Raw genomic sequence first — 27691 nt, forward strand, 5'->3', positions numbered from 1 at the left:
CTTACTTCACCTACCCCAACAGCAGCAGTCAGGGTAAGTGTTCACATGAAGGTTGTCAGCTCGATATGTAAGCTCAGTGTTTATCAGTCTGGCTACAAATGTGGTCAGGTGAAAGGGTTGCACTGGTAGCGCATGACCAGTTGCAAATGTGGACAGGAGTACTGGCAGCAGAGGTACTGGTTTTACATTGATGATCAAAATATTTGACATAAATGAGACATTTAACACATAATACGTGCTACAGCCAAAGCAGTGGTGTGAATGTAATTGCGATAAAGCTATCCCATAGTAATATAAACCTAAACCTGTACACTGAAGTCCAGGGGCTTTTCTGGAAATTGTGGTACTATTTCCCTATTAACAGATTGACTAGTAAGTACTGAGCAGGTTAGGTGCGCAGCATAAATTGCCTCAGTAATCGATGAGCCACGGTTGTAATTAAATTAATTAAATTAAAAAGTGTTAAGTATGAATTTAGTCTGAAACCCTGTATTGTAGTATTGGTGAAAATGAAATCAGAAATTTCAGTGGTTATCATAAAATCTGCCTGTCTAGATTAATCAAATTTTCTAAAAAGCTTCCTAGAAAGTTTGGTGACTGTTGCAAAAGTTTTGTTTGTTTTTTTTCCCACAACAAAATATCTAGATATTACAGCTTCATTTACATTTTGACATAACAAGTGACTTTGGCTTATCCCACAGAATCGCCCACAAAATGTGGCACATCCTGGACCTTGTTTGTTTGGATTTTTCATTTCACCTTGAAGCCATCAATAAAATTGTTCACAAACTGATTTATTAATAATCTAAGTGATTTTAGCATGAATATAAGGTGAGTATTTAGCAACACTCTTTTTGGGTGGCCAAGTAGCTAGCCTTTTCAGGTCATTGGATCTCCAAGTGTTTTTTGTTACCTTTTATTTGTATGTCTTGAATTTATTTGGACTAGTAACCGGACAATCTATACCATCAAAGATACTGGGAAGAAAAAAAAACACATATAGAAAGCTGTATTTAATTACACTGTTTAGTAAGGACATTGTCTAGTCAGTGAACTCTGAGACTCATACAGCTTACATAGTACAGTGTATAAATTGCATTTTTCAAAGAAGTTGGAAAATTTGCCAGTTCTGCATCCAATCCAATATTTGTAGCCAGAATCCCACCGACAGGGCAGGAGAAAACCCTGTGCGCAATGAGCTAATGAAATCAAACATGCAGTGCGGTTTTGCATGTTAATGCTGGCAGTGGGTGTCAATAGCATTTAAAGATGTCAGCAGGTGGATAGCGAGATGGATGGCCCTCTGCCTGCCTTTCACTTCCAACCCCAAGGAAGTTAAACAGCATCTGCCTTAAATAGAAAACTTCAATATCTATTTAGAAAGAGGGAAGGAAGACTGTTAGGGAAAGATAGAAAAGAGATGGATAAGAGAGAAGGTTAGAGAATGAGAGGAAGAGAGAGGTAGGAAAGAAAGAGTTGAAATAAGGCAATAAGTCCCTGACCTCAAGTGCACATTGCGACACATTGACGCTGTTGTCATTTGTTAATCAATAGAAGTGCTATGCAGGCTATACATTTAATAGCATGAGACTGGCAAACCTGTAACAAAATTAAGGGAAGACTAAGACTACAGCTTGTTTTTCTGTTCAATTTACACTCTCAACGACTTTAAAAGTGTATATGACTTTGAGTGTCCGTGCACTGCACTTTGACACTGAAATCTTGTGATATAAGGAATAGATTTTACATTTCTCTCATGAATTAAGATGATTTTAAGCCTCACATGATGTGACTGTAAAAGAATCCTTATTCTACAAGTTAATTGCAGCACAGATAATCAACTAGCATCGCTGTAAAGCTTTATACCTCATTAAAATTAACATTCTAACAGAGAGCCAGTATTTTAAGAGGAATCTGTTATAACAAAGTTTTGTTCGGAGTAAGCTAAATGTCCTCACACTGTCCGTGCATGTGTGTGCGCATGTCTTTTATTATGTGGCCTGCCATCATTAGGCTCCATCTTCATTAATAACAGCTATGCTTTTTAATTTCTTTTGCAGGGCCTAAATTAAATGTGTCATCCTTTAGAATAAATAGGGGGGATTTTATATTTCCTCTCTCTCTTACATACACAGACAGACAGGCACTATGAGATAATTTACAGGATAAATAAAGCATTGCTCCAATTAGTCTTAAGTCAAATAAATTAGTCATAAATTCAATTTACTCAATTTTATGGGTTGGAGATTCATGATGTTGTTTGCTGTAGAAATATATTCTCTGCAACTATATTAGTACCAGGAAGTGAAGACACTCTGATGTATGGTAATCATTGACATGACAACATGTCAAGGGAGCCTCAATCCACCACATTTACAGGTCAACACCTTGAAGTGTAATAAATGTTTATCATGATATGATAACAAGAGGACTTAAATAGCACACAGTTTGCCTGAATAGTTATATCGTATATAGTGTGAGGCTTGCATAATTTTCAGGATAGTTAGAGATAATAAATGGGCTATTACATGGGGAAGTGTGATATTTAAAATGATAGCCACAGTTTGTAGCCTACATGTGCAATGATGCTTAAGAACTGGATGCCAAAATATGTGTTTATTTTAAAGTTCATTATTTTTAATATTTGACCTGATATTTACTTGGACAGGAAATGTGGAAGAGAAAACAAGGGAATGACAAACAGCAAATAACTGGATTTTACCACCCTGCCATATACACATATGTAGCATGCACCTGAACAACTGTGCCTCAAAATGGATCACCCCAAAACAATCATTTTCTGTAACCTAAAAGAAAACTTTGTTAGCAGCATACGTCACTGAAATACATAACAGCAATTCTGACTTTGATTAATTTCATACTTCCTCACAAAAGTCTCCTACTGTAAATTGCCTAGAATTGCTTAGAGAACACCTTTTAATGTCACAGTGTGCCCCAGTTGTTTAAAAGACTCTTCTTGAGCCTCTCTAACCAGAGGGTCAAGGGATGTATTTGATTTTTAATTATTTGATCTTGCTAACAGCCACTGAGTAAACATGAATCTGGCCCAAAACAACAAATCCCTACCTGGCAACCAACAGCTAAATGCAATGTAAACGTCACAATGAAAGGGGATTCCAGTTAATGCAAATGTTTATCTCTGGATTCAGGCAAATTCAATTAGAATCTTAAGTTGTTTACTTAAGAATCAATCAATTAGAATTAGTGCTTCCGTCATTTATGAAAGTTTCAGATCATTTTATTTTGGATAATGCTTTTTCATTAAAAAGACCTTTAACCTCCCACCCACCTAACTAGCCTTTACAATTCATGTGAACAAAAAGTGGTGGGGACTGACCAAGAACCTCAGAATTTACCTTTTCCTTTGAGTTACAGTCACTCTGGGTTTTATGATGAACACTGCGCAAAGCATGACACAAAGCTTATCTGAAAGATAGTAAATACACCCTTAAGGATTACAGTCTATCCTGCATGACAGAAATTAGCAGTGTATGTGGAAGTATGGCTGCATAAATCGGGTGAGTGTGCGCGGGGGCTATCCATCACTCTCAAGGAGTACTCTTGCAGATCCTCTCTGTGTTTACTTTACAAAGTCTGCTGTATCCAAGCTGTACTAAGCCACATTTTTCTCTTGCCTTGTTCGATGTTTTCTTTCTTTGTTGGTGCATTCATCTTTCTCCGAGAGCATTGCAGGGCATGATCACTTTGTCCTCTGTCCTACGTTTTTTGCAATGTGCCCCCCCTCTCTCTCTCACTTTCTCTCATTTCCTATTGATGGCTGTTGTTCTCCTCCCTCTCCCTCTTTTCTCCATCACCCTCTTGCTCTCTCACTCCCGTTCTGTTCCCTCTGTGCTCGTTCTCTCTCATGGGCCCTGACCTCCCATTATGACCCCAGCTGCGGTGACTTTGGTACACAGTACAGTCTACTTGGTAGAAGTCAGTGCAGAGGCTACAAATATGAGCTGCAAACTTTTTCTCTTTAGTCAGCATAAAAGTACGTGTGTGTGAATAGATCCTGTTGCATGCAAGTCCTCCATCTCTCTCGGTGTGTGTGCGCACATGGTGGATCCTGTTGCATGGTAGTCCTCTATCAGTGTCTGCCTCCTGATCTGATTGATTGTTCTGGGTAAATTAGGACTGGGCGCTGGTGATGGGGACAGGAGTGAGTTACACACTTCACCCCGTCCTTGCCCTCCACCCTCTTTTGCTTCTCCTCCACTGTGTCCCTGCTTTTATCATCTCCCTCCCTGCCCTGTTCCCTTCTTTCACCTGTTCTTCCTGCTTCTTTTGCCAAAACTCGTCTCCGCCGCTCGTTCCTTTTCATCCGTCTTATCCACACGTCAGTTCCTGCACTGCATTTTTCTAAATAAAGTTTTTATCTTGTAGACATATTGCATGTATACAAAAATGAATGATTCCAAACTATACCATACCATTGTGGGACATTTACACTGTCCGCATGCCAAATAAAATAAAGGAAAAGAAATCATTATTCAGTTTAAGGAAAGTTTACAAGATACTGAGTGAACCTGAAATCAAACTTAATCACATTTTACTATTACTTTTCACCATTCAGAAGCCAAGATAAGGATTTTTTTTATTGTTGATTGTCTGGCTTTTGTCACTGAGCAAAAGATACCAAGGCGAATGAGCAAAACCCTCTTCTGGCTTTGGCGTTCTCCACGTCCCCTTCTAGTTACTTGCTAATATTTGATTCAAAATGTAACACATCCATCCATCACAATTATGTCAAATGACTCACGAACAAAGGCGATGGATAAAAAGCCTCAAACACCACCCAGTCTGCTGTGCGAGCAGAGTATGTGAAACATTTTAATTTTAATGGCAGTGGTTTCTCTTTAACTAAAACTGTCAGGGTCCTGGGACTGGGCGACCCAGGATCCCTGAGCAGTTATGTATTATTATATTATTATTATTATTATTATATGTATTTTGGTATTGCTGCTGCTCTCCTCCATGATTGTAGATGTGAGTGTGTGTGTTTATGTCTGCGGGGATGCTTGGAGGATGGAGCTCAGCCACCTGCAGGCCTGAGGGGTGTGGCCCTGCGGAAGGACTGGCCACACCCGAAGCCACACACCTGCCGCTGATCAGGGCTCGTCGGGGGAGCTACTTAGGAGAGTCTTGGAGCTCCCACCGACGCGGGATCATTGCTTGGGACTCCACGTTAGTTACCCAGTTTAGGTTTTGGTCGTGTAGTGTATGCCTGCCATTGTTCAGTGTCCTGACTACTGCCGCTATTGTTTCCCGCAGGAGGAGCGTGGAAGGCTTAAGGAGCAGCGAGCACCGGGAGTGCAGACACGGGAGCAGAGAGCACTTGGAGGACACGACACGGGAGTCTGGGGAAAAACACGGGGATTTATTGTTGTTTGATATCACCCTCTGTAAATAAACGCACTGCTTGAACTTTGAGCTCCGCGCCTGGGTCCTCCTTCCCCACATCCCCACGGTCTGCCAGCCAGACCGTGACAAAAACTAGCCTGATTGATCCCATGTGTGATAAGCCACTGCTGATGTGTGTATTTCCATAGCAAATCAATTGCTGGTTCTTCATCAGTGCAGAATGGCTTTCGTTTGGCCTGAGGGCTGCATAGTTCAGGATAAAATGGGGATCATGATAATCCAAGTCTTCCACTCCCACTATGATTCTTTGAAATCCAAGAAAAATAACATAATAATCCTCAATGCTGTGCTACTGTTGCCTGAATTTTGCACAATCATAGAGACCGCACTGTTATATTTATCTTTTTAATGAAACGACAAGGCAATTTGTGGATCTTTCATTGTTATGTTCAGAAATGCGTTGCATATGTACACAAATCCCTTTCTCTTTACAATCCATCTTATGTATTATATTCACTTAAGCTGTTAATACATCAGTGGTCCACAGCAATGCATGTACACATACAAATTTAAAAAAAGATAAAATCACTTGGCTAAAATGTTTTCAAGTGTTGCTGAGAGATGGAGAGTGGAAGGAAGACAATGCCAGGACTTGACATAAATTTAGAAAGTACCCCCCAAAAATAAACTCCTAAATTGCTTTAATGTTCAAATGTAATATTAAATATTGATAATATTATTCATATTTGCATTAAATGACTCAGATTTGTGGGTGGGGGGCACCATTTTTAACAGACTTCCTTGCCGCTTCTCTCCTCTCTTCTCTTTCTCGCTCTGTTCTGTCTCCTCTTAAACATAGTTGTTACTTGTAAACTGCTGAATTGGTAACACTGTCAAAAAAGCTGCAAATGTGGTTGGGAAACTGGACCCCCTCCTCCATAAATAGATGTTTGTTTCTGCTCTCTCTGTTTGTTTGTGTTCCCTCTTTTTGGATCTGGCCTGCAGGGACCATTTTTCAGAAGAGACAGCGAGGCTTTAGGGAATACTTAGACTTCCTTTTTCCACTTCTCTCTTCTCCTCTTGTCGAGACATTTCTCTTCTCTTCTATTTTCTTTTCCTCTTTTTTCAACATTTTCCTTTTATCCATATATGCTTAAATTCAGTGTTTTTCATCAGGTTGTTCTGTTGTTTCCTGTTTGTTTGCTTGTTTGTTTAATTATTTGCCCTTTTTTTAAAATAATTTTTTATTATTTATTTCATTAATCCATCATTTCTTCTAAATGTTTTTGTTCCTTTCCATTTTTTGCAAAGCTGGAACATATGGGAAGTTTCCACTGCTTCTGCTACAGCCTTACTGTAAGGCTGATACCTTACAGTAAAACTGTTTGCTTTTTCCCGCAGCAGCATTCTGGCTGGCTGCAGAACACTAGTGTCCTGGAGTGGCACATCAGTTTGGTCAGTTGATTCCTTCCTCCCCTTCCTCCCTCCCTTCTTCTTTCTCTCACTTCCTCGTTCTCATACTACCCGGCACTTGAAAAAAAAAAGAGAGAAGCTCTGCTTCATGGCTTAGAGAATGTGCTCTGCCTCTTAGCTGCAGACCAAGAGAGGAAAGGGGAGAGAAAGGGAGAGAGGGAAAAGGAATGAATAAAGAGAAGAGAGAGGCAGCGACACACTTGCATCTGTTGTCCTGCGTCCTGCAGCCGTGAAGCAAATGAGCGAGTGCGAGAGAGACAGAGAGAGTATGCAAGGATAAGAAGAGAGAGAGAAAGAGAGAGGATCTCAGACAGCCGTGTCCTTGAGAACTGCACCACAACTCTTTGAAGAGAGCCGCGAGAAGGTGTGAGTAACGTGCATCTCAGCAGGACATGTGTGTTTGCAGTGTGTGTATCTAAGTGTGTGTATGCTTCATGGATATGTACAGTACAGTACTGCTTGTGAGAGTTAGTGTACGTATGTGTGTGTTTGTGAGTGTGTGTGTGTGTGTGTGTGTGCGTGTTTGTGTGTGTGTGTAACCTGCTGCTTGCACACTGACCTGCCAAGCTCAGAGTGAAGGGGGTTTGGCTGCCGATCTTCTCTGCTATTGTCTGCCTGCCTAAGTGTTGCTGACAGGGGATTATGGCAAATACAAAACGCCGTATGGACTAAAGAAACACACTGCCAAACTTCAGAGACGCACGCATGCATGCATGAAGCTCCATGTTGAGAGCTCTGTTTGACTGTGTTCATTTGTTTGTGTGTGTGAGTGATGTCAGTGGGTATCGTTTGTCTAGCATGCACATGCGTGTCTGTTCTGGTTAGTTGTCTATTTTCATTTCAAAACTGTCCAGATTAAACAGCTGAAATTTCACAGGTATAACAGTAAAATAAACATGCCCTTTCTCACAGTAGTGATCGTTGGAATAGTTTTGGAACCACCTGTAACTTCAGAAAAAAACCTTGGCATAAAATAACCTTATAGCTGAATACGTGCTTCAAATCCCAGCTTCCTGGACAGGTGTTGCATGCCATTCCCCTGCTAATCTTCCCATTTCTTGTCTGTCTCTGCTGTATACAAATAAAGTTAAAATGTCCAAAAAAAACCCCAAACTTAAACTATTATTTTCCTGTTGTAGCAAGGGCAATCACAATAGCACTTCTATACACCAATCGGCATCCTGAAGACTTAATTTACAGACATTACATTTACCACTGGCTTGCAAATCTAAAGATAAATCTCATGTACCTGCTCATCTAATTCGAATTCAGTTTCTGCGCTCGAAATGTGGCCATGTGGTTTGGGGGGTTGTGTGTCCGAACCTTGTGAGGTCTTGGGAACAGAGCCAAGTGGTGTGACCCATTGAACTATTTGCAACTAATCATAGACCACAAGCCACACAGCATGCCGTAGAGCCCAGCTGGGTTACACTCATCAAAATATAATGAGAGACAACATGTCACTTATGTTTCTGAAGGCATTCTTGAGATGAATGCCATTACTGAAGACGTGTGCCACTTTACTGCTTTGAGTGCCAAACACTTGACGTTGTAATGCTGGCAGAAAGATAAAACACCCTCACCCTCTCACATTTGAAATGAAGTGGAACCAGAGGGACTATATTTAATACTAAAGGTAGGATACCATTACACCCTAATCTAAAAATGCACTGGTTGCATCATGTCTCATGAAGCAATGTGGCTATCCAGTATCACCTGTGTTTGATCATTTGCAGGATGTTACCACTGATCATACTCTCAAAGATATATTTGGATATTAAATTATAGCATAGTAAGTGCATACATGTCATACCTAAAGATGTGTCTCATTTCTCTTTCTCGCTGCACCAGTTATGAAAGATATATCAGGATTCATGTTTCCAGTCAACATCTGTGTTGTGTCATAAATTTTATACTGCACATGTTCATTTTTGAATTTAAAAAGAATCCTAAACTTAATTTAAATTGTCTCTTTTTAATGAAAATAAAATAAAAGATTAAATAACTTAATTAGCATTACTACATCCATTTTTGGTGGGTGTTTCTTCTAATTTTATTCTGCTCCAGTTTTTTTATCATAAAATATATTTTTAAAAATGTAAAAATGGGATGACCATGTAGAGTACTTCAGTGGATTATGATGTTGTTGTCTTAAAGAGTAACAGTAGTGTTACAACGCTGTTCACAGTTATCTGTATTTCAAGATTTTTAAAGCGTCTGTAAATAGGTTAATAACATAAAAAGTACTACAACGTAGCTTGTTCTGAAAGCAACTCTTGGGTAATATCTCAGCTGTATTTATTTCCCATTTTTAGGTATATTTTAGAATCATATATTTGGTATAAACACATGTTAATGCGGCATGCTTCTTATCATAACTAATGTGCTTTTAGCATGAATGAACTAAGAGAAGTAACAGGCAGTGTTGATGGTGTCCACAGTATATATTTAGACTTTAGAAACTATCCCCAGGGTGAGCCTGTAAGTGTGCAGAATGTACTGAGTTTGTGAGTGTGTGATCATAGTGTGTAAAAGTGTGTGCATGTATGTGCATGCAGTGTTTGTGTGTGGAGAAATGTGTTTTAAGCTGTTCCAGCCAACCAATTGAGGTCAGCCGCTCAATAATTAAAGCATGTCACTGGTTAGTGCACGAGTTGGGTCGACCAATCAGACGGACTGATGTCAGATCATAGTGACAGAGAGTCAGAGTGACTGTTAAAAGACAAGAGAATTGGAGGAAAAGGAGAGACAGAGCTTAGCACTTGGAGAAATGCAAAGTTTAACGATCGAGTGAATGACATTTTACATTCATATCAGCATTTTTTTAAATGTCTTTAAATTTACAGACCTTGTGAAACGCTGCTAGTCTCCTTGGTACTATCTTCTGCAATGTGTTACTTAATCCTATGTAATTCTAACAAAGCAGCGGCAGAATATTTTTTTTTTTTTTACTTTATTACAGTATCCGCGGACTGAGCACACCTTACAGCAGTTACCTAAGTTGAAGAATATCAGGTAAGAGGATCAGTGCTATAAACTCAAAGTTAAAGACTAATTATATACTAATTATATCGCCAAGATAGGTACAGCTTGCACTTACAAGCTTTAATGTTTGGGATGTTGAAGCTTATACATGATACAAATATAAGCATTTCCTCATCAAGCAGTCTTTGTTATTGTTTCCTTGAGCCAAGAAATGACTAGGTGCATTTAATACCTATGAAGATTCATATTAAGTGGTATACCCATCATTGTAAAGTTAACTTCCAATGGTAAGTTTGGTAAATTTAACAGTCATTTACACATTTACTGATAAATCGTTAAGTCAGGGCTATAACTCTGGGTACAGCCATATACTCAGACCAGTTGCTCATAACATGTGGCCCCATAATCAGTAAGTTGTGGTTTAGGATCGAAAACTGGTCAAGAAGTTTATAGCAATTACCATCAGTGGTAATATATTCAACAATTTGTCATGTTTGTGCCCATTTGATTTGTTATGTAAAGTTTTGTGGATTTGCTAAGTCTTCTGTTTAACTATGCTGCACGTCACCAGTGTCAGTGTTGTGTAGTCTTCGTAAAAAAAAAAATGTAGATACAATTGCTTTAATTACGTGACATCTTTACTATGTTTGCTAATGTTTTCTTTTCTGTCAGTCTTTTGCTACTACCATAACGTTTTTCCAAGCAGACTTTTATATACCAGTCATCAAAATGTGGATATAGCTCAGGAGTTGTAATCTGATCATAGACTGAAGCCTGATGTGAGCTTCTATTTATCTGGAAGCCTTCCTGGGTGATATGAGGTCCTATTAATACTCTATGCAGCGGTTGCTGCCTTCCAGCCTGCTTATATGTGTACACACACATGTACACACAACGCAGTCCCAAAACCAGAAAATCATGCACACAAACACCAGAGACTTGAGACGTCTCAAACACTAAAGGCTGCACTCCACTTCAGGCCTTCATGATGTCATTGGGAAACCAAATCATTAGTGACATCAGTGCAAACAGGAAATGAATTCAAGTGTAAACAAAACAATTTGTTGGTGTTTATTGTGATCCCTGTTTTTTTAATTGTTTTCCGGCTTCTGTGTTCATGTTTAATATTCATTGTTTTCAGTTTGGTTTCCCTATTTTTCTTGTGTTTGTTGGGTTGAGTTCCTGATTCTTGTTGGATTTCTTTATTATTCCAGTTAGTTCCAGTTTGTTTGTAACACTGAGTCTGTGGTTCCTGTTTCTACTCTATGGCTACTGTAGTGATGAGTTTCAGCTTTGTAATCCTGTTTTGGCTCATGTCTTGATTTTTATTATTTACAGTTGTTTTAGTTCCCTCAGTGTTCCCTCATTTCTGCTTTCATGGTTAGTGTGATTCGTCATTTGGGGTATCTCAATTACTTTGAAGATTAGTTTTCTTTTATGCCCTCTGTTAGTTCTACTTCACGTCTCTTTCCTGGTTCCCTGATTGATCTCACCTGCGTAAACCTCTGCACTCTATTTTTGACGATTGTCTTTTTTTTCTGTTGTTTTGTTTGTTTCCTTTCTGCCACCTTCTTCACAGTAATATAGATAGAGAAATATTTTTAGGAACATCATTCAATTCTCAGTGGTCAACTTCTGCATCTTTAGTTACTTCTTCCTCTCAGCCTTTTGTTTCAAGTTGTTGAGTCTGTCCACTGGTGTCTCTCTGTTCTTTGTAAGCCTTCTGTATTTACTGTTAATCCTTTCTATGCTTCTCCCAGCCAGAAGTCCCACTGAGATCCTGTAGATTTAGACAGAGGTTGATCTCATGATTAGTATTCAGCTGTCAGAGTACGTCAGTCAACTTTTGGAGGCCCCTCTCAATCCTCACCCTCCCACTATCATTCCCCCATTAAAATCTTAATGTATACCTCTGCGTTGTAGCATATGCCCATGTGCATGTGCACCACCTAAGGATGTATAGTTTGTTGCCACACGATTCTGAAGAGAGAGCCTGTATGCATTAATGTAGATACATATTCAACATTCTCCTGATTTCCCAGGAAGTTGCCCTCCATCATCTTAAATGACATGAAAAGAGCCGGAGACAGATATATGCATGAATTAATTGGCTTGAATAGAAGTATTTAGAAGCCTAATCCATGGGGATTAACGCAAGGCGCCCTCTTCGGATTTAAGCTTCTGTGCATTTTCAGCAGAGGATTGTTTTATTTCACTCTATCCTCCTCACATGCCACCACCTTTAGATCTTAGTCAGTGAGCCTTTAAAAAGCTGTCAAGTGTAGGATTAACAATGTAGAAAACCACTAGACAGCTAATTGCTCTAAAAACCTTTAAAAGTATATAATGATGATTTTTATTGTAGTTTGTTTGAACTCCTGGGTTGCTATTGATTGTCTTTATGTTGTATGCGAGCAAAAATATTACTTTTTATTTCAGGATTAGTGCACATATTTTAACAATTTCATGTGCTATAGTTCAATCCAGAATTAAAAGCACTATATTAAAAGTTTTTTTGTTGTTTTTTTAAATCGGGCTATATACAACTGTAAAGAATAAAGTTTGGCACTAGTTAACCGAAATTCATTTGTAAAAGTATTGCTATGTGGTTTGTATTCACAGTCCAGGCTTCATCAGTACAGTGTTTCAGAAAACAGTGATATTGTTTTTTGGCAAACGCTGGAAAACAACTGAAGTATAATACACTCACTGGAAAGAAAAAAGAAAATATAATATTAATATTAATATAATATTACAGCTATACTGAGTCACTCTTTGTTTTTATTTCCCATTTTTCTTTTGCACTCTATCTTTTTGCCTTTACTTTCCTCATCTCACTTCAGTCATTACCCTCCCCTTTTCTCTGCACCTGTCTCTCTCCCATCACCCATTTCTCATTTTCTTTCCTCTTCCACGCTTTTTCTTCTACCCTTTTTCTTGTCTCTTGCCTTCTCCCTCTTCCCTCCTTCATTTATAGGCTTTGCACTGTGAGTCTATGAGATACTGAGCAGATCAATGCCTATAGATTGGCTCATTGGAAGCCATTAGTTATGGGTTTTTATAAAGCTAGTCATTATTGTGCTTAATCTTGCAGAAAATTAAATTTAGAGTTGTGTACAGTGTTTTGGTTAAAAGTTGTTGATTTTTTTTCTGCTTTCACTCACTTACCAGCTGCTATTTTCTCGCCTTTTTTGCATTTATTAGTGTGTGTGTGTGTGTGTGTGTGTGTGTGTGTGTGTGTGTGTGTGTGTGTGTGTGTGTGTGTGTGTGCGTGGGTGTGGGTGGGTGCGTGGGTGGGCACGCGCTTAAAGCACACTAGTGTCACTGTTAATAAGCCATCATGCATCCCGGTCATGCCAAAAAGCCCTTCAAGAAAACTGCCCATACAACAACATAGCTTGGCCACAGTACTGCACGCGTACTGCATTTTTTTTCTTCTGGGTTGGCAAATTTCTCTATTCTTAGAGCCTCTATATTCAATATATTCAATGGCTTTAATAACTTTAAAAGTGATGGTGGTGTCATTTTTTTTTCACCCAGCCACTTTGCTTTTGTCTTTTAAAAAGCATTGTGGCACCGTCCAGGTCCAGCTTTAATTTTCAGAATTAGTCATGAACTCTTGGACAACACTCTCCCTATTCTCTTATATGTGTTCCTTGCCTCTGTCTTGCCAGACAAAGCCCACCCTATTACTTTCTCCTCTTTACACTTAATTTATCAAACCCTTCAGTATTCCACTCTTCAAGCTCCCTATATGTCATTCTTTTTCATCCCTAATCCCAATCTTTTTCACCCACTCTTTCATGTCTTTCATCAATGTGTCCTTCTGTTTCATTCCCTGTCTTTCCCAGTTCTCCCATCCCCATTTCTTTCTTCTGCACTCCCTGCTTGCTTCCCTGTCCCCCATCCTTTACTTTAACCCTTTTGCTTTTCCACTGCCCTGAACACCTTCCTCCTCCCCCTTTCTTCACTCTTTTCTCATCCTCAGTTCCCTCATCTTTCCATCCTAGTCCCTCTTTGCTCCCCCCCACACACACACACATACACACAACCACATCCTCTCTAACTAAACAATAGATGCCTTGAGCTCTGAAAGATCACTTCCCACCCCAGCCCAACACCGTCAACATTGCCCACCCTCCTCCTCTCCCACCCCATGATGATATGCAGAATAGAGCAGCAGCCTTCTTTTGTTTAGCTTAGCGCAAATGAAAATTGCTAATCAATTTTTACCCCCTCTTATTTCATGGCATGTAGTTCCTGCCCCTCCCCTGCCAGCTGTCATTGTGTGGTTGTGGCGCAGGGCTGAAAGCTTCATTAGCAGGAGGACAGCATGTTTTGCCCCTCAGCGCTGTATTCATGGAATTACCAAAGATAGGACATTGCCTGGTGTTACTCGGAGAATTAGTGCAAATAGACATTACCTTGTGTCTTATGCCTTTTTGTCAGAAGCTTGGTATACATTTTTGAGTATTTTATTATGATACCAATGCTTTCTGAGGCATTGGTTTAATTGCTAAACCTATTTACAGCTCTTTAGCCGCTGTTGAGTAACATCATCAGAGCAAACATAACTGAGCTGACTAAGCAAAACATGAAGTTAAAAATAATTCAGGGATATAATATAGTCTGCATAGTATTTCTGATCAGTCTTTTGTAAAGACATCCAGAGCACAAATCCTCCACTCTTCTTTCCATACTGGATTAATTTCAGCATTGCAAAGTGTTAAATCAAGCAAATCATGAGCAGCAAAATATCCCTTAAATTTTAGCTCACTTCTCCTTTTTCTCCTGCGCTGACATTCCCTATCTCTCTTTCTCATTCTCCTTTTTGCTCACTCTCTTTTTGTTTCACTCGGCCTTTGTGCTGCCTACTGAATACTTTTATTCTCGAGAGCTGGACTATGCAGCATAAAAATGTAAAAATATCCAGCAAATGAAAGCCTTTATGCTCTGAAAGAACAGCCATGCCTTGCCCAGTAGAAATTGCTAGGGTGTGTATCCCATAGACTAACTATGCAGCCATCCAGGGAACATGACCAGCCATGTAATGGGCATCTGCTGAAGTTTTGTTGTTGTTTGCTTTTCTTTTGTTTTAGTTTTTGCTTGAATTAGACAAGGGAGATCTAATTTCTTACAGTAATCTATAAAGGTAAGGAGACCCTGCATGAGTCTTGTCAGTATTATGTGACAAACTAAGACAATTAACAACAAAAACATGTTATTTAATAGCTTAGTTTTGAGGCACAATAAGGTGCATTCATGCATTAATGTTAAGCAGATGATATTCCTTAATATCCAACCCCTGATTAGATAGTATGAAACACCGAGGGTTTCAATATTTACTCAGAACTGTTTTGAATGTAAATCCAGCCAGTATTAGCATGTAATTATTTCAAGGTAGCCATTACAAAGTTGCTTTTTCACTGGTTATGACTGAGCACAAGATGCAGCTAATGCAGGTAAAAAGCGCACAGGTCAAAGGTCATAGATGGCCAATGGTAATCTGATGGGAAAAGTGTGAGAAAGGGATGGGACTCTTAATTCTTAAGTTCGGTAGTGGTCCTTTCCTTCTTCTTTTTCTCCATACTCATCTGGTCACCTGCTGTTTAATTCAAACAGCAAAGCATTCAGCCCTTCATGTTCAGGTGTGTGTGTGTGCGCGTGTCTGTCTGTGTATTTTTCTATATCTGTATGTGAAGCCTGCCCTAGTTTAAGCTGTCGGTTTGAAAGTGATAAGGGTCGCACATGATCTTATGTCTACTGGGAAAAACAGTTGCAGCCCCTTGTGAGAGAATATTTTCCATAACCACCTATAGCCAAGCTCAGATCCACTTACAGTAAACCTATGCTTAATTTCACATACAGCACAACCTCACATCAAGCATCTTGAGCCTTAGCATCACGACAAATTTTGTCATCTATTACTTTAGCTTTTTACCTAATATCAATGTAAAGAGATTTTCAAAGAAAGATCTGACACGAAGAAGTTTTGACAAAAGAAAGGTGCTCTGTTTCCAGTCTGCCCATACCACACATCTGGATTAGAGACAAAACAGGTGGACAGGAAAACAACAACCCTGAGACCAAGATGATTTTTAATTTGCGATCAATAACTTGTCATAACCTGTCATTTTTCATCCTTTTTGTGTAATTATTGCGATTTCTTTTTCTCAATGAACTTCAGTCAAAATAATAAGGATTCAAATGGCACACTTTTCCCACCTTGTTCTTGAGGCGTCAGTATGTGTGTCAGACTTATCTTCTCTCTCTTACTAAGTCTGCTGGTTGACTATAGTTTTTCCATCCTCTTTTATTAATAGCTCAAGGGTCTGTTTGTCAACCCATGCTTCGGTGTCTGGTTGCCTCTTGGGTACTATTAATAACTCCAGCAAAGACAAATGTACTGATATATTCAGTCTGTGGATAATAAGATCTTACTGTCTTAATTCAATCAGAATCCCTTCGTCACAGAGACCAAAGTAGCTGTCAGGTGTGTGAAAGTCTTGGTGTGTAAGTATAGTAGCATGTAATCCAAGGCATTGGTAGCCACTTGTTAATTTCCTCCTGGACTCAGGATCATTTACCAGCCTTAGTATTTTCATTGAAACCAGACCCCACCAATCAGATCATCCTATGAGCATGTACAACAGAAAATATCAGCAGAATAGAATTTACGGTGTCCTGATAATATATACTTTTCTTTAACGTAATCATAGATATATTTGCCATTTTAGCTGCACTAAATGATATTTCACGATCAAGGTTCTTTTCTATTTAATCTACACAATGTGTGGTTTAATATTTAATGCAAACAAGAACCAGGCCTATTTCCATAAACTTTTACACAATGCACACAGCTGTTTTAGTAAATAGAGCTGTTGCAGAGTCTGTGTGTAGATAAATTTCACTCCTTAGAAGCTTTGGGTGCTGATATGGAGAAGCATGGACATCGGTTTTCAACCACAAGGACTAGTTAAATTTTCCGACTGTTATATCGTAAAACATGAAAGCAAAGAGTCAAAATCAATCTGATGACACACTCACAGATTTCTGCTATAATCTGCATAATCAAAGCCATTACATCTGTTTTCAGTGTGTTGTAAGCCTTAACTACCCAATAATATGTAGAAAGTTCCTGATGTTGCTCTCTTTGAAGTAAAATGAATAATTCTGACCTTCCTATGTTCCCCAAGACTATCTGTTCTCCCCTGTCCAGCCAAACTGAAGCCAAATGATACACCAGATCACAACCACTGATAATCAAGACCATCTTAGAACAGAGGCAGCCATTGCAATTCTCTCCCCAAGGACCACCTGTTATTACAGAGCTGAAGTTTCATATTCATACATTACTTGCTATGGCTGTTATGGTCATGGAGGACAGTTGAACCATCTACACACAGACACACAAACACACATACAGAGGGTATGTGTGTAAATCTAAATATGTGAAAAGAAAAACAAGTAAGAAAAAACAGATATACTAACTCACTATCATTTTTAGTATGCTCAGAACAGGCCAGTGACATTCTCACACTCAGCATCACCTCTCTTCCAGTGTGTATGTATGCGCAGGTTGTAGTGAGTTCTAGCAAGTGCGAATGTGTGTGTGTGTGTGTGTGTGTGTGTGTGTGTGTGTGTGTGTGTGTGTGTGTGTGTGTGTGTGTGTGTAAAAGTGAGAGAAAGAGAGAGTGAGAGAGTGCAAGAGCTTGCTGCAGTGTGTTTTGAGCCCAGTGGAAAAGCAGGAAGAGCTGCTAATCCGTGTGGCTGGCCGAGCAGAAAGGCCATTCATATTTATAGCTGACTGAATCACATTCTGTCATACAGATGTCCAATACTAAGACCAAGAACAAGAATAACTTCAGAACAAAATAGAAATATGGGTCTGAAGGAAATTCAGACCAGAGCTGTATTTATAGCCTGCTGAGTCACTCTGTGATACAGATGACACTTTCAGAAGAAGGAAAACTCCGCAATCAAGCCAAAATGCAGTATGGCATGTCAGATGTTTAAAACCTGCATGATAATCTGCTGAATCACTGGGTCATACACTGTAGTATAATATGAAGTCACTATCAGTGATTTGTGAAAGCAGCACATATGTTTGAAGAGCGAAAGTTTTAAAACTGAAAAAAAAAGTAGAAGAAAAAAGGAACGTTGTCACTAAGACCCTGTTTAGGAAGTAATAGTTCAAGAATTTTTAATTGTAGTTCAGAAACAGCCACTAAAACGTACGAGAATAATTCAAATCAAGTGTTGAGCGTGTTACAATAAAAGCAAGCATAAAGTCAGAAATGGCTGTTAGAGGAACATCTTGAAGTAATTTAAAACTGGTTTAATCCCTTAGCCAAAATGGTTACTATTTTGTGCAAATGTGAAGTTTTGGTGGGCACAGACCACGTGCAGTCCTGTTTTTCCAAATGCAAGACATGGGTGAATTCAAGGACATAGGCCAATAGTCGGTAGCCAGTCTTTGAGAGGTAAAGGGATATTTTTAACCTGCTGTATCACACTCATACAGAGGTAACAGGGGCAGAGATAAAACTGGACAGCAATACAGAGTCTAAAAGTATACTGAGACTGTGTGTAGTTATTTTTTAGCGTTAAGGATCACACCCTGCCACTATAGTTAATGCCAAAAAGTAAAAAATCATAGGGCAAAATTAATGTGTGTGCAGAGTAAATTATGTCTTATAGCATTTTCAGAGGCAAATCTGCTGCTAGATTTATAATACCTATATCTACATGTAGGACCCTTGACTTTATTAAAAATAAAACTGATATTTAGTTGGTTGGTTAATATTGATTTAGTATGATGTCATGCATTCAGTGTGAATGAAATCTGAATTAAATCTGAAAAGTGTTTCAGTGAAATTTCACTGAGTGCTTTTTTCATTTTACATATGAACAACAATAGCTAAAGCTATCAAAGTTATTTTAGTTTCAATGCTAGTATAAAGACAACATGTTGGAATTTTGAAGTTATAATTTACCACTTAAATTAAATTAAACTAAATTAATACATCCTTGTGTTTATATGTGCAATTCATCTAGCTGAAATAGACAATAGTTGTCAACAGATGTTTGTCATTCTCAGACAAGCCATCTGTATGTAAGTAGTTATATACTTTGGCATGCGTTTTAGTAGCTCCTTGAAGATATATCTATTGTCTGTTCAGCGTGGTAGTGTGATATATTTTGTTGCTCTTAATTCTTTATGAATCTTCTTTATGTAAATTTACAGAAATACAAAATGTTCAGCTTTGGAGCTGCCATTTTTGAAAAGTGCATCGACCACAAAGTAATCTGTTTATATCATTTACAGGATACATTTTTCTTTTGATTGATTGGTTTATGAAGTGGACTAAATGACTCCTCAATAGAAATTCACATTTATTTTGATTAAAGTATTTATGTGAAGCCTTTTTAATCTAAATGGGCTTTAAAATTGATTATGATCACAATCTAATCACAATATCAGAATCCATGTCTCCATCATGATTTCATACCACTCTAAAGAGTCTGTAAAGTTTTAACTCTCAAACAATATTATATGTCTGCTAATGTGATACTTATGGTTCTTTAAAACATGATCTTTTGAGAAGTCATTCATTCAAGTCATTTTAAGTCCAGTGACTTCAAGTTAGGACACCTTGCTAAGTAAAATTTCAAGCTGCATTATCCTGAAATATTTATATTTTTCTTAATGGGACACTATCACCTGCATCATTTTAATCTCTGTATGATGTTTTACAGTTATAGGCACTCCCTAATGTACAATACAAAAACTGCAATGTCAATTTGCTTGATACTTTTTCCAGGTTTTTTTTAAAGCCAGGTCTTTTGTTTGTGTGTGTGCTTAGCTTACATGCAATACTTCTATGTGTGTCAGTGGGAGATCTTCTCGGATACAAATGTTCCCCTCAAGAACTGAAACCAAAGAAAAGTGTCTGCCTCTAGATGCGCTCTATTTGTAAAAAATGATTTTGCGTTCACCCACATGCCTCTGCAGTGTCTCCACTTCTGTGCATGTGTGTGTATGCATGTGCACGTGTGTGCGTGTTTCTGTGTGTGAGCTAGATTTATGGTGGTGAGTCCTACAGATTGAACAAGGCGATCCAATCAAACAAGAGCACGCACACACAAACACACGTCCGCACACACACATTCAGTTCATATATTATTTAACTGATGCTCATATTATTGTTAGAAAGTGCCAAGTTGAGTGGAGCAATAAAAGTAAATGCACTAACAATACCCTTGAGGAACAACACGGAGAGTGATTCAATAACTGTTTTATCTTAATATGTTTGTCAAAGTTAATCCATATGATTGTTGGTAATGCAGCTACATGTTGGAATAAATAGGACTAGACTAGAAAATTCATTGCATGGTATTTGACACATGTGATTTATATCAATAAAAGGCAGTAAGTGAAGCGGTTCAAGAGGATAACTGTTAACAACACTAGAGAAAGACTCATACATTCACTCTGTTTGTATTTATCTGTCAGCTGTGTCGGTGGGTCCTTGGGAGAGAAGGAGAGACGCATTCAGATATAAATAGTACCACTATTTATATCTGTACAGGAGAATATACAATACTAATATATGTATTCAATATGTAATATTGTATTGTAATATATGTATTCAATTTTCAATACCTCACACTACACCAAAACACAATTTTGTGGTTATACTCGCAATCTACAATATTTAATGTCTGCAGTTGAAGTGTTTTTTTTGTGTGTGTGTGTGTCCCTCCTCGCTCCCTTGAGTATTCTCACCTCCTCAACCTCTCTCAACCTTTCCACCTTTGCACATTCCCCTCCTGACTGAAACTAGGCCTCCTTCTTTTTTTCCTTATTTCCTCTCTTTCTCCCATTACTCTGACTCTTGCTTGTGTTCACTCCACTTTTTTCTTGTATAGATATTCCCTCTCTCTTCTTCTGTATTGAGATATCCCCTCACAGCACCCCCAGTGACCCTTTCCATGACCACTGACCTCAGGGGTAAATGCAAGGTCCCATCTCACCATGAAATAAAGACATTAGCTTCCTCCCACTGTCTGACCCCGCTCACCTGCCTCATCTTCCCTCACCCCTTTGTCTGTATCCCTCTCCCTAAATCCCCTCTGTACCACCTCCTGTTCTGTTTTCCTTTGCTTCTTTTCAGCCACTATCATCGTTTCCTCATTGTTCCTCCTGTTGTCTGCCTGTTTAAAAAGTTGCTGCTAAAATGTAACTTTGGTATTTTCAAATTGAAATTGTCAAGTTTTTTTTACGCTGTCACACTGTCTATAGCTACACGATGATGTGTTGATATGTATTTCTCTGGACATTGCACTCTAAAACTAAGATGCTTTGCTCCCTATCGCTCCTTGTTTTTATTCAGAAGTCTGAATCCATATACTTCTGCACTTACTTTTTTACTGATGGGCTAAAAGGTTTTTGTTTTTTTATGCCATCATCTTGATTTTCAGCAGATGCATTGCTTAATGAATGGTTTTGTATAACTCTTCTTATTGTGGTAAATGGTCAAAAAGATTAATTGAATGAACACTTTATCATTTTAAAAAGTCATTTTTCTGACTTAGTGCTTTAAAAATATATTTGTCCCAAAATCTAGGTTGTGTTGTTAATTATAAGGATAACAATATTATATTCTTATACGCTATATTTTGCAGCAAGCTAACAACAAACTCTAAATGACTTGGAAAGATTGTAAAATATGCTAAACATTTCCCTGAATTATACTTTGAAAAGAAAAAAACAGTTTTCATCATTTTTGAGGTTGATTGTGAATTGTATTCATGTGTAGTTGGGGGTATATATTTGCTCCTTGAGGATGAGCTACAGTAGCTTTGTAAGTTTGTGTGGCTCCATCATTAGTGTGTTAGTTTTTTATCCACAGGGTAAAAAAAGTGTTCCCATGAGAGTACTGTTCTTCTCTCCCTCATTCCCTTGTTCCTGAGAAAAGGAGCGATGGAGAAAACATTAGTCTAGAGCAGTTGTTCACAGCAGCAACCCAAGTCAAGCATGTCACCTGCGTGTACTCCTTTGCTTTATGCATATTCATAACTTTTTCCCATCTCAGTATATAGAACACAAAAACAGAAAACAGCGTACATACCTCCCTCTTTTCTCACATCTCCTCTCTACTCTAAATCCCTTTTACTTCATACTAAAATGCTTCTTTGAACTTTACAGAAAGCAGAAGAAATTTACTTTTGCCACTGCAGAAAAAAAGTAAATGCGTTAAAAGTGCAAAAATGTAGCAACACAAGAAAACAGCTTTGTGTCCAGAATCCTTCCAGTTTATTCTTTATGTAGTGACCCAAACTGGCGTAATTTAGCAAGCAGCAAAGCAGCAAAGCATAGACCTCTTTCTTCCTGCTAAAACATCCTTCCAAATTATAAGTGCATAAACTGAGTCTAGGTTTTTCCTTGTCCCACTCAGTCACATGTTTTGTTTTGCTTTCTACAGCTAGTAATCCTCTGGTGAGTTTGTCCTTGGCCTACTGTCTTTTTAAAGCAGCAAACAGTCTGGGGGAAAAAGCCCTGTGCCTTGTGCCTTCTGGCAGCTAAAACCCAAATTTCTCATTTAAATTTTTCCTCTGGCAAAAAAAAGTCAGTCCAGCTAGCTTGTGGGATGGCTTACATGTTTTTCTGCAAGGCAGTTTAAAGACAAAAATGCTGTTTATAAGCCCAGAAAACATGTCAGCTGAAAAACATCATAGCCCATGCTCCATACTGACAATTTCAGGAGGATGAATTGTATCAACAAGCTCAGTGTTGGACATTCACACACCTTTCTTCAGAGAGGGCAAAAGGTGTAGAAAATATGTATCAATAATTAAGGGGACACTATGTGCAATGGTGGTCTGCTGTTAATTTTTATGTCCTATATACATAAATTAATCATGTTTGAGGTAAATAGAGGAATAAAATATGTGCTTATACTTAACCAGAAACTTCTCATATGCCAATTATTTATTCTTCTGTGGTAACGTCACCTTAAAAATAAATCTTTTTGTATTGTTAGGCTGTGAATTTCTGATGCTTTTCACATAGAATTTCTCCAAATTAGCGAAACAGCGCCCCTTCAGCTTATTGGGAGAAGTTTTTCACAGTTAGTCGGCTAAAGAGAAGCTAGGTGAAAAACACCAATGCAAAAACGTGTTTAGTGTTTACTGTGATAGGTGAAGAACAGGAAGACAGAATGTGAAAGCGTGAGGAGGAAGAAGGGGAGAGAAAAAGGCGACTAGTAACTCCTAGTCTTAATAACTTAGCTAACATTACACAGTGCCTGTTTGAGACTAATTAGCTAGCACCCCTTGGATGAACAAAACGAACAGAAAGCAACTGTTGGATTAAAGAAAAACGAACAGAAAGAGCGACTTTCGATGACTTGATTTAACTCCAGTAAGTTTAAATTCCGGGTATGTGGTGAGCCTACGCTCTATTTACCCCACTCACTTTTTGTTTGCACAGTATTTGTTGAAGTATTTTGGATGTTGGTTGTTTATAAAGTGTAAATTCTTCATAAATTTTGTTTCTTTATGAACGAATCCATGAAAAAACAAAGAAAAAAGATATATTGTTTAGTTACGTTTTACAAGTACAAAAAGCCATTGTTGTTTTAATGTAGCTGGTCTTTTATTGTAGAAATCATTTCCTTTTTTACTAAACATTTTGCATTTTCCTTTGTTGGTTTCATACTCCCTGTCTGTTTTTCTGTTCTTCTTTCTGATATTGCCTATGTTTTTCGTTTATTTAAGTAATTTTTGGCCTCTATCTGTGAAGGGCACTATGCAAATAAATATTGCTTCCTTGCATGCCTTGCTCAGCACCATGGAGAGAGCATGCTTGTGCTTTACTTGTATTCGGTTGGTATCTTTAAAGAGGCATGGTAGTTGTTTACTATTTGCTTAATATTAAGTAATTATCTTTATATATATGAGATTTGGTAGGATTACAGATGATACATAAATATGTGTGGACATAACTCAAATGTAGTCAGTAAGTGTTGTATTGTTTGTTTTTAAGTAGTCTTGAAAGTAATAGTTTTGTGTAATGTAAAATTAATGTCATGTGTACTTGTACTTGGGGTGGCTGTGGCTCAGGAGCGGAGCATGTTGTCTGGTAATCAAAAGTAGGGCTGCTCGATTATGGCAAAAATGATAATCACGATTATTTTCACTGAAATTGAGATCTCGATTATTTGACGATATTTATTTAACCCTTTAAGACCTACTATAGAACCAAGTCCGCCAGAGCTTATATTATATTTTTACATGTTGTAGTGCCATTTGTGGGAGCATTTCAATTTGCTATGCAACTGTAATAGCCCATATTTTAATAATATGTATGCATTAAGTACATAGTAACTACATTAATTGCAAAAAAGTGCAATAAACTACAAAAAAAATTGAAAATCATTTTTGTTTTTTTTACATATATTTCTACTTGGAGAAATTTAAGAGGCTTATCCTTCAAAACTTTAAATACAAAAAAGTTGCAAAAAATAGTTTACAACAACAGGAAATTTATTTTGAGTGTCTTCATAGTTTTATTTTGGAGATACACCAATTTTTATATACTGCAGGAAAAACGAAAAAACAATCCTATGATGCAAATTTGCAAAGAAAACAGCAGGTGCATCAAAATAAAATATTTCCAGCAGTGCAATTCGAGTTCTAAGCATCCCAGCAACTATTCAGAAAAGTCAAACATGACCAGTATAGGTTTTTAAGGCCTACAAGTAAAAAAACTACAATTTCCGCGAAAATGACGTCACTTCCGGTTTCGGGCAGGAAATGGCGGACATGTGACAGTTCGCGCTGACGTCTGTTTAACTGTGGGAAGTGTTACGAACAGCTGATCAGATCGGCAAAGCGTGTTTCTGGAATATTATGTTTTTGTTCCTGCAAGCGCTTTTTATGCAATTTTTGCAAAGCTTTATGTGGAAGGAAACCGTGACCGAGGACAAGCTGATGGCATCAGATGTAAGTACAACTCCTCCGGTGCAAAACAAATTATTGCGCTAGCTTACACGGTTCCGGTTCTACAGGGATTTAAAAATAGTTACACAAAACGGAGCGTGCTACTCTGACCGGCTTTAAAGGGTTAACAATGACTTTAAAAAAATAATATAAAATAGTGTGCAACACCAGTGAAGTTTTTTTAACCTCTCTTTTCAACCAACAGCAGTCACTCTCCTCTCCAAATAACTTCTGCTTAGCTTTCCGAGCTTCCCTCGGGTCCTCTTAATCAGCGGTCTCCAACCTTTTTTGCGCCACGGACCGGTTTATGCCCGACAATATTTTCACGGACCGGCCTTTAAGGTGTCGCGGATAAATGAAGGAGGGGCTAATAATCGGCTCCGTCATTTTTAATGATGTTGAAAGCCCAGATCGTAATCGTGATTAAAATTCGATTAATTGAGCAGCCCTAATCAAAAGGTTGTTGGTTTGATCCCTGGCTCCTTGCCACCTGCATGTCAGAAGTACCTTGGGCAAGACATTGAACATCAAGTTGCCTCTTATGCATTTATTGGAGTGCGATTATGTGATTTTTAGGTCAAATCTGCTTAGGTGTAGAAAAAATACACGTATGTGAATGTATGTTCTTGTAGTAAGAAGGCACTTTTGAGTGCTCAAATTGAGTAGAAAAGCACTCGATAAATACAAGTCCATTTGCCTTTAATTCCCTTTGCAATGTAGTGTTTCAAAGTTTGGGCAGTTGAACGGTTCTTAAAGGTATTTGGCTGGAGATGCAACATTCAATATCTTTTTTTAAAAAAAGGTGGAGTTGGTGTTGTTCCATTTCCACCAACAGGTAGAGATGCTCTCCTGTCATTGATTTAAATAAATTGGCCTTTTTATGTGGGTCCATTGTCAGAGCAGCTATTTGAATCCGTATCATCCTTAGATATGTACTTAACTTTGTCAAAAGTTCACATATGAAAAAAGCCTTTATAAGTACCTGGGAAAGACCTACTGCCTATATGGTTACATGACAGGCTAATGGTATTCTTATGGAAGTGACTTAATATAGCATTTATACTGTTTGTATGGTGTATAAGAGAAAAAGAGAAGAGGTATGCTGCAGTCAGGGTTGTGGGAGAGATTCTCTAGCTGTGTGTTTGATTTGCTTTGGTTTACAACAGATGGGCCTACTGCGACCCACAGGCAAATACATGCAACCCCCTACCCCAACCGGGTTTACACACATATACACGCAAACACTTACACATGTATACAATGACTGCAGATAGAGTATATAACAATGATGTTGAGAATATACATTGTTGATTTTGTGGTTAATGGTAGGTCTTTGTCAGAGACATAACACAAAGACAGTCATCTACTTTTGGTGCAGACAGATCTGCAGATATACTAATATTTGTGTAGATATGTATAGCCTAGGGGATGGTATCAATATTTGAATCCATTTTAATCAGCTAAAGTCAAAGAGATAAAATTTCAGTCCTTTATTTCCTTTACTTTACATCTGTACACCTCAGTCTGCTTTCAGACTGAGTTAGCTTTGTAAGAATAAAAAGAAAAGCTCTCAGCAAAATAACTAAAGGTTCTTCAACACTATTGGAACTACACTCGGTACAACAGGATTGTATTTTTCTTACCTTAGTGACATACTGGGGCCACTCATACTGGCCAGTTTTTCCAGTTCAACACTATTACACTAAAGGCTCTGATCTTGGATGGCGTGGGTGTCATGTTGAGACAATTTGTGTGACCTACAGACACACACCTTTAGTCCATGGACCCACAGGGGAAGACATAATTCACACAGTTAACATGTCAAATAACGCTGAAGGTCAGCACAGGTCAATTGGAAAAGAAAAGAAAAATGAAGATGAGGAGAATAAAGTGCAGAGTGGAATTTAGGAGAGGAAGTGAGTAGAGCGCTTAAAGAATAAAGACTGAAAAAAGTAAGACAGAAAGAGAGAGTTAAGTGAAAATGAAAAGAAAGAGGACAAGGTAAAGAAAGGAGTTAGATTACAACATTTTAAAATCAAAATCTATAGGAAAGAAAACGAATTCTGTGACCTCTGTATGAAGGCATCGTCCTCGTCATCTGCATATAGGGCTACATGGTATGGACAAAATCTATTGGATGACAATATTAAAACATCTGTCGTTTCATGTTATACTCTCATCTAGTTTGCAAATGAGAAGGTGCTCAAAATAAACCTGACTCAAACATTAGACCAGGCATTTTCCTGTGGCATGTCGTATAGTATTGACTCAAGAAAATAATAGCATATATTAGAGCTGGGCGATATGAGATTTTTTCATATCACGATATGTTTTTTTCATTTCAGGCGATAACGATATCTATCACGATATAAGCCAAATAACTATATTTGTAAGATTTAAATGTGCCGTTGCTCACAAGTAAAATGTGAAATAATCAGCAGCTTGTTTTTAAATATTTATTTCCCATAATAAGTTCAACAGGGTAGATGTACTTAAGGAACATGAGACTTTTTCAGATAAATAAAGGCAAATATTGCAAACTACACAAAAGGCAGCCGCTAAAGCGTTTAAGTTTCAAAATAGAACAAATGAAACAGACTAAATTGTCAATTCCACTTAGAAACAAAATATTAATTCTAAAAATAAATCTTAGTTTGTTTTACAGAAGAACAGACAAAACTGACTAACTTTTGTCAGTATCAAATAAACTGAGAACTAAAAGGAAATTCTCAATCTCTCCTTGTTGTATAGCTTAGCTTTTCAAACAGTTTTAACAGTTACTTTAGTCTGACAAAAGCCGAATGACGAATTAGCGCTTCCAGTCAGAGACTGAGGCTACGTC

At 38.1% G+C, this 27691-nt stretch overlaps 1 protein-coding gene across 3 annotated transcripts in view; it reads left to right on the forward strand.

Annotated features, from left to right (window-relative positions):
- The first annotated feature begins 6937 nt into the window (after positions 1-6937).
- The window catches only part of esrrga (estrogen-related receptor gamma a), a 178569-nt gene continuing 157815 nt past the window's right edge, over positions 6938-27691 (forward strand). For 2 of the 3 annotated variants that reach the window (XM_085452150.1, XM_085452136.1), the window contains exons 1-2: positions 6938-7224; positions 9821-9873. The gene's annotated coding sequence lies outside the window, so the exon portion shown is untranslated. Of the gene's footprint in view, positions 7225-9307; positions 9733-9820; positions 9874-27691 lie in introns of those variants that run through there. The other variant, XM_085452144.1, reaches the window with a different exon arrangement.

The sequence above is a fragment of the Copadichromis virginalis genome, linkage group LG1 (genome assembly GCF_057382275.1).
Source record: "Copadichromis virginalis isolate Kocher_CV1m ecotype Utaka linkage group LG1, C_Virginalis_male_GT1.1, whole genome shotgun sequence".
In the NCBI taxonomy this organism is placed as follows: Eukaryota; Metazoa; Chordata; class Actinopteri; order Cichliformes; family Cichlidae; genus Copadichromis; species Copadichromis virginalis.